This window comes from Dasypus novemcinctus, chromosome 8 (assembly GCF_030445035.2).
Source record: "Dasypus novemcinctus isolate mDasNov1 chromosome 8, mDasNov1.1.hap2, whole genome shotgun sequence".
NCBI classification, from domain to species: domain Eukaryota; kingdom Metazoa; phylum Chordata; class Mammalia; order Cingulata; family Dasypodidae; genus Dasypus; species Dasypus novemcinctus.
In genome coordinates this window covers 76,520,774-76,528,479 of record NC_080680.1, presented here as the reverse complement: position 1 = coordinate 76,528,479, position 7,706 = coordinate 76,520,774, and the positions used below count along the sequence as shown (strand labels likewise).

The window sequence follows — 7,706 nt, the reverse complement described above, 5'->3', positions numbered from 1 at the left end:
TTTGAGTAATAGAGAATGAACCAAAATAGCTTGAGCACTTGACTAGATGGACAGCAATGGGGTTGGCCTTAAACATGGTAATAAATTTGGATTGGAGCAACCTTTGGACTCTGAACTCTGTGTTGATATGCTTCAGGCTCCTCCAAATGATAGGAAAGGTGGCTGTCAGTGGGTCCATCCTCAGACATTTAGGATTCCAGAGCTGGAGAGGGAAGAGAGACTCTCTCCCCTTGTTGACTTCTCATAGTTAGAAAGACAGCATTTTAATTTTTGATCTGATTTTGAGGAAGGGTGAGTCCAGAGCCAGGATCCCTAATTTCCATTTAGAGTTCTATCCTTAACACTTCAACTGATATTTTAACAATTCTCTCCAAAAGCAGTTGCTACTTGAGCATGAATTCTATCTATGAATAGAAATAAGGGTGAAGTTTGTAGGCATTGACTATGTTATTTTGATACCTTCTCTTTATTGCATTTTACACGTTGCCCATGCGGACCACACTTATACATTCACTAGCTCTCAGCCCTTAAGTGAGGACTTACCAGTGGGTTTAGTTGTGGTGACTATACACAGGCATAAAATTTTGTGGCTTTTTCATAATTTTTGGTATCACTCTATGAATGTCCCTAATTGATTTGGTAGCGCCATCTGGTGTCCCTGCAGTCTAGATTTTGGGATACCAGCTCTAAATTTCTCAGATCTTGCAGGGACTGTATGAACAGTGGTATTTTCATTAATAATATTAAGATGAAGCATGTGCATGGAAAACTAGCAAAGGATTCTTCTCCTCCTGGAAAGAGCAGCAAGAGAAGACATAGAAAACAACCTTTACTAAGCATATATAGGCAGAATTCTAAATTGCTCCTCTAAGATTTCCTAATTTAACCCCTGGGTCTGTGACTATGATGAGAAATCATCACTGTTATTATGCCACTTTACATGGCAAAAGGAATTTTGCAGGAGTAATTAAGGTTGACTTTGAGTTAACCAAAAGGGAAATTATCAAGGTGGGTCTGATCTAATCACATGGGCCAGTAAAAAGCAGAGTTTTCTCTGACTGGACAAAGAAAAGGAAAGCCAGAGAGAATTAAAAACACTGCCAAATGTAAGGATAAGCCTCACACAAGAACCAGAGAGTGTCCTCGAGAAGTGAAACTGTCCCTAAGGGCTAGGATTTCAGTCCTATAACCACAGTGAACTGAATTCTGCCAATAACAGGAACAAGCTTGAAAGAAGACATTGAGAATGAAGGTGGCCAAACCTTGATTTCTGCTTTGTGAGCCCTACCCAGAGAACCCAGCTGAGGCTGTTTGCACTTCTGACCTACAGAACTGAGAGTTAATAAATGTGTCTTGTGTTAAACCACTAAATGTATGATGATTTGTTACACAACAATCTAGATCTAATGCAGAGGGATATCTAATAACTAAGTATTATCATAAATATTTTATACATGACAATTTAATTATCACCACAACACTATGAAAGAGTGATCCTAGTAACTACTTTAAAATCTGGAAACAGAAAATCAGGTAGGATATATAATTTGTCTAAGGTCTCATAGGCTGTAAGTGGCTGAACTCGAATTGGGCTATATATACAAGGGCAAGCAGCTTTCATAGAATAACTAGCAAGGCTATCATTCATCCTGGAAAAATCCTTCCAAAGGAAGCACATTTTCTTTCTGAACTCCCCCATAATAGTATACTGAAGAAAAATCATCCCCAAAGGCTAAAATTGTTAATTTTCTGTGATTCCTCCTGGGCCCCTTTAATGTAGCATGACAGGGTCTTAGTCTCCATATTCCATTTCTGAACCATGAATCAGGAGCACTGCCATATCCAAGGAATGGTAAGTGTTTGTTTTCTGCAAGGACTTACCATTAAGAGCTTTGTTTTTTGCCCCACTGACATGGAAGACAACTCATTCTAGCTGACAGCTTAACTATTTGTAGGTAACCGCATCTGCCCATTTCTCCCCTGCCCCTTAATCACTTACTAAAGGGAAAAAATTCCAACTTCTTCCACCACATGAAATTCATATGATTTTTAGTTTTGGTTATTTAATGTATTTAATGCATTTTTAAATATTATTTTTAGGAAAAAAAAGAGCCCAAAGGTCTGCTTTCACTTATGACCAATCAGAGGTTCATCTGTTAAATATTCTTTTTGATCACTTGGTCCACAGGCATAACTGAGTTATAACAATTCTTAGAAAATATGCCCAGAGGTATTATAAAAATACAATTAAGGTTCAACAATTACCTTTATAGACTTTCTTGAGATAACATTGTTTCACTTTCTAATATTTGATTTCATCTACAAATAAGGTACAATGCTTGCTCTATGAACATAATACTTTGATCAGAAACATACCCAGAGTGAGTTTCTATAGAATATACATTCTTTTAGATTGCCCTTTTTTGTTTCTTACAAGTAAACATTCAGTATATATATAATCTGAGACAATTTTCAGATGTACCATGGGTTCTTAGCTCAATTTTCATAATCCAAATGATCTGAATTACTCTTTCTTAGTAAATTGTGTCTTTTTTGAAATGAATTATTTTTTCATATCAGAAGAGCTCTAACTGACACTCTGGAAAGACGTACTCAATTGAATTCCATAATGTAGGGCATTTCCCACTGAGTCAAGTGGAATATTTAAAATTCATTCTCCATTATATATTATATTGTAATGAATAAATCAAGTAGAATATGTTTAATATAAATATACAATACACGTATTTACAGGGAAAATATGCTGAGTCCTGACTTTCAAAGAAAATAACTAAATAAACCAACCCATTTCTTTCTAACTTTAAAAAATATGTATTGTTTACTCATAGAATTGTGACCATAGTATCCACATGGTATCTAAATGGTTTTTCATTTAATATTTAAATATAAATGTTTTCTAATATTATTGTAATCTCCATAAACATTGTTATATAGCTGTATAATTTTCCACATGTGGCCGTGTCTTAGTCTCCCTGGGCTGCTATGACAAATACCATACCATGGGTTGGCTTAAACAACAAGAAATTTTGTGGCAGCATTCTGGAGGCAAGAAGCCCAACATCAAGGTATTGGCAGGACCTGCTCTCTCTGGGACTCTCACTTCCTAGGAATCCTCCATCACATGGTGAGTACTGTCTCCTTGTGTCCTCTGCATTGATTTTCTCTGACTTCTGGGTTCTACCTCTCTGTGTCCACTTTCTTCTGTGTATAAGGATTTTAGCCATATTGGATTAAAGGCCACCCTCCTTCATTTTAGTGACACCTTAACAATAATAACATGTTCAAAAGTTCTAATTATAAATGGGTTCATACCCACAGGAAAGGGGATTAAACATGTCTTTTTGTGGGGGACATGATTTAACCCCTAACAGGCTATAACAGAATTCATTAATTATTTGATTGTTTTTAGATACTTAGATTATGGCCAACTTTCTCCTATCATCATGTTACTTTGATGAGTATTAATTTTTTTTTGCATGAATCTTTTCTGTATTTCCTCTATTTTGAAATACTGCCACTCTTTATCAATTGTGACTCTGATAACTTTTCAGTTTGAAATCTCTGCTTGTGCAAACAAACAAAATTCATTTTATATTTTATCTTCTAGGGGCTTGATTTTATGTAATTTCTTAATTTTCCTTTTCTTCTAAAGTCACCTTTCTCTATCCCCTGGTAGATATATTTCAGCATCCAATGATTAGATACTGGCATTCCTTTCACAGACCATCTCCATCACAAGATTTCTTGTTCTCCAGTATAACTAGTGATTAACTTTAATTACAAACCTGATCACCTTATATAGTAGAGGGCAAAATTGTTTACAAGTTATGTTTCATAATATTATGCAGTATATTAGCTTTAACAGAGCTACCAAGCTTAAATTACTAATTTGCTTATCATAATGTTGAATTCAGATGAACTTATTTCACCCTTTCTCACTCTTAATCATCTTATTACAGTTTAGAAAATGTACTGATTCTGTACCATGAGTCTACATGTAACAGTGAGAGAGTGACATTCCATTACAAACACATTATAATGATGAGAAAAAAATTCCAGAGATTATTTTGCATTCTGCCTGATTTAATTGATTATATCACTCACAGTCATGAATATACCTATAGAAAGTTTCCTAATATTTATTTAAATGGAGATAGTAATTGTGGCAGCTTGATATTATATATGAATTCCAAAAAGAGATACAGATTGTATTTATAAACTGGTCTGTTCCTCTGGGCATGATACCCTTAGAGTGATTTAAATTTAAAGGCTTTGCCTTTACTTGATTAAATCAAAATTAGGGCTTTGATTTGACCACATCATTAGGGTATGCAGGGTTGAGTCCTCACCCTTTGTTGGGCTATATAAACACACAATCACTCAAGAACAAAGAAGATAAATGGGAACAAAGAGAGCTCCATAGACACAATAGAGGAGAGAATTTAATCCTGGGTACCTGGAGAGAGATAAACCATTCACTTGATTGTTCACTTGATAGCTTTCAGTGGAAGAGAACAGAGCAGCTGAGTAGCTAAGGAAGGAGAGACCAGGCCAGCCATCTTGCTTCAACATGTGGTAACTGACTTTGCATGAGAAATCAACCTTGAGTTGCATTCTTTAGGGCCTTGTAACTGTAAGATTTTATCCCAAATAAATGCACTTTTATAAAAACCAACAGATTTCTTGTACTTTGCATCAATACCCCTTTGGCTGACTAACACAGAATTTGGTACTAGGAGAGTGGGGTGGTACTTTTGCAATAACTAAAAGGTTGGAATGGTTTTATAAATGGGTAAGGGGTATTTTTTGGAGGAATTATGAGATACTATGTAGAAAAGGCCTAGATTGTTTTCAAGACAGGGCTGGTAGGAATATGGACACTAAAGAGACTTTTGATGAGGTCTTAGAAGTAAATGAGGAAACTGTAATTGGAAAGTGGAGGAAAGGTGATCCATGTTTTAAAGTTGCAGAGAACTTAGCAAGATTGACTCCTAATGCAATATAGAAAGCAGAGTTTGAAGTTATGAACTTGGACATTTAGCCAAGGAGATTTCCAAACTAGATGTAGAAAATGCAGCCTGATGTCTTCTTATAGCTTATAGGAAAATGTTAGAGAAAAGAGATAAGCTGATAACGGAATCGTAGGACACAAAACAAACAAAAACTGATTCCAGAAATCCCAAGCCTCTGGATATCAAGTCCCCAGATGATAGTGCCCTATTTGAAGAATTAACTGAACTTGGAACTCGTAAGTCAGAATTGAAAAATGCAGTAAACCATGGAAGCTGAGGTCTGGAATTAAGACATCTCCTTGGGCCAAGAAAGGAAGCTGACCCGGTGTACAGAGAGGGTGTTTGCCTTGGCTGTTGTTGAAGGTGGATGCTCCAGTCCACTGTTCAGAGAGAGTTTTCCCACCCCTAGCTACAGAGTGAGTGGAACACATTCCCCAAGGGCTGGGGAGAGTGAGGTCAATACTCGATAGGTCTGAGCAGGGTGGGCCTATTCTCCATAGGTCAAGGAGCATGAGGTCAACACCCATAGGTCTGAGAGAGGTGGGTGTGTCCCCCATACATTAGGGACATCAGTGCTCTGAGAGGGTTGGGCCTATATGACAGAGATTAGGGAGAATGTTGTCTCTACCTCAGTGTACTAAGGGGGTTGAAACTCTATCCCAGACATTGGGTAAAGTGTGGCTATTACCCTAACATTCTTGGAGAGTGAGGTCTGGAGCTCGGTCACCACCCTGATGCTTGATGAGGGTGGAACCAAGAAAATGGCAATTGGGTAAGCCTGTGGAAAGGGTGGGCTCCCACGAAGCCCCAGTGAGAAGAAACCATCATCTTGAAAATGACTTTCAGATTTTGAAATCTAATGAAGTAAGCCCTGCAGGTTTTCAGAACTGGAGGGTACACATGACTCATGTTTCCCTCCAAAATTCTCCTTTTGGTAATGCAAAAGTTTATCCTATGTCTTTCGCTTTGTATATGGGAAGCAGATAAATTGTTTTTTTTTTTTTTTTTCTTTTAACAAAATCAATTTTATTGATAATATTAAGAAAGAATAGATCCATCCAAGTGTACAACGAATGGTAGGCAGTATAATCACGGTTGTGCATTCATCACTCCAATCATTCTTAGAACATCTTCCTTATTCCAGAAAAAATAACAATACTTATAAACAACAACCAACAAAACACAATTCACCTCTCAAGCTCTCTATGCTTTCCGTACCATAAATAGCTACTATTCTGTCTCCCTCTCTATCATTTCTGGTATATATAAAAAATAGTATTATGTGCAATATCATCATATTCATATTTTACGTGAGATTTCACTATGTTATACAGTTCCAACTTAAATTTTTTGCTTTCTTTCTGGTAATATAAATGTCTTTTGGTTTCACTTTCAACTACTGCCAAACCCAGAAAATAGCTCTGCTAGTCACAAACAGCATGATATGTTCTCATTTCATTTCATTTTCAAATAATTACAATTTTAACCACCTCTGCACAATTTTCAGGGTTCCATTCTTTAACCTAATTCTATTTTCTGGTGACAGATATTCTAATTAATTCCATGATTTTACAAAATGTATTTGCTTCATAATAGCACAATCATTTGTCCTATTTTATATTTATTGCTTTGCTCATCATAATGTCCCCCATGCTGACCCATGTTGCCAAAAATATGGAACGCTTCACGAATTTGCGTGTCATCCTTGCGCAGGGGCCATGCTAATCTTCTCTGTATCGTTCCAATTTTAGTATATGTGCTGCCGAAGCGAGCACAGATAAATTGTTTTGTAAGTTCCAGAGGTCTACAACTAGAGGGAATTTGCCCTAAGACAGACTACGTTTCTTTAAACTGATAGTGATGTGATTTTGTACATAACATTGTTACTGATCTAATGTTTTTTTTTTTTTTTACATTGTAATTTCTTTTTTGGAATTCAGAGAGTGGAGTGTAGCAGTTTGATATTATTTATGAATTCCAAAAAGAGATATAGTGTGTGTGAGTGTCTGTTCTTGCTGCAAACAATAGAACTCACCCTAGCAGGTTAAAGCTGAAAGCGATTTAATAATGGATTTTAGGTACCTCACAGACTTTCTGAGAAGAGTAGAAAGTCAACCTTAGGAATTTTAGCCTAAAACAATACTCAGACCATACTGCCATGGAATTCATGCACTTCACCTTATTATGCTGACGATAGACATTGCACTCCAGAAAATCTGAGGTTGATTTTTTTCCAAGACAGATATAGACAAATGGATTTCACACATTACTTGCTTTCTCAGGTAACTGAGTTCTACATCACAGTCTTGATGGGTGAATCCGATGGCCGGATTTTATATCCTAGGCCTGGCCTAGCTGCATTGGAGCCTGGGAAAGGGGATTTTCTGGTGTTTACTTTCGGAGATGGAACATCAAGAATAGAAGAACACAAAGGCACAAGAAGAGTGTTCAAAGGGCTAAGAAGCCAGAAAATATGATAAATATTCACTAAGATAAATATTTAATATTTAATATTTAACCTGGTCAAAACAGAACCATTGATTTTCCCTGAAAATTCCCTTGCCACTTTCCCACCACCTCCTCTCTTTCTGTCATTTTTGTTCTTCATTTCCTTAGTAAATCTTCTTGAGAGTGTAGGAAAAAGTATTTCCATATATCCTGAATCTGACTATG

General features: G+C 36.5%; 1 non-coding gene across 1 annotated transcript; it reads right to left on the bottom strand.

Annotated features, from left to right (window-relative positions):
* Positions 1–6,701: 6,701 nt before the first annotated feature.
* LOC131279650 (U6 spliceosomal RNA) lies at positions 6,702–6,808 on the bottom strand. Its single transcript, XR_009187043.1, has one exon. It is a non-coding gene; the product is annotated as a U6 spliceosomal RNA (small nuclear RNA).
* Positions 6,809–7,706: the final 898 nt, after the last annotated feature.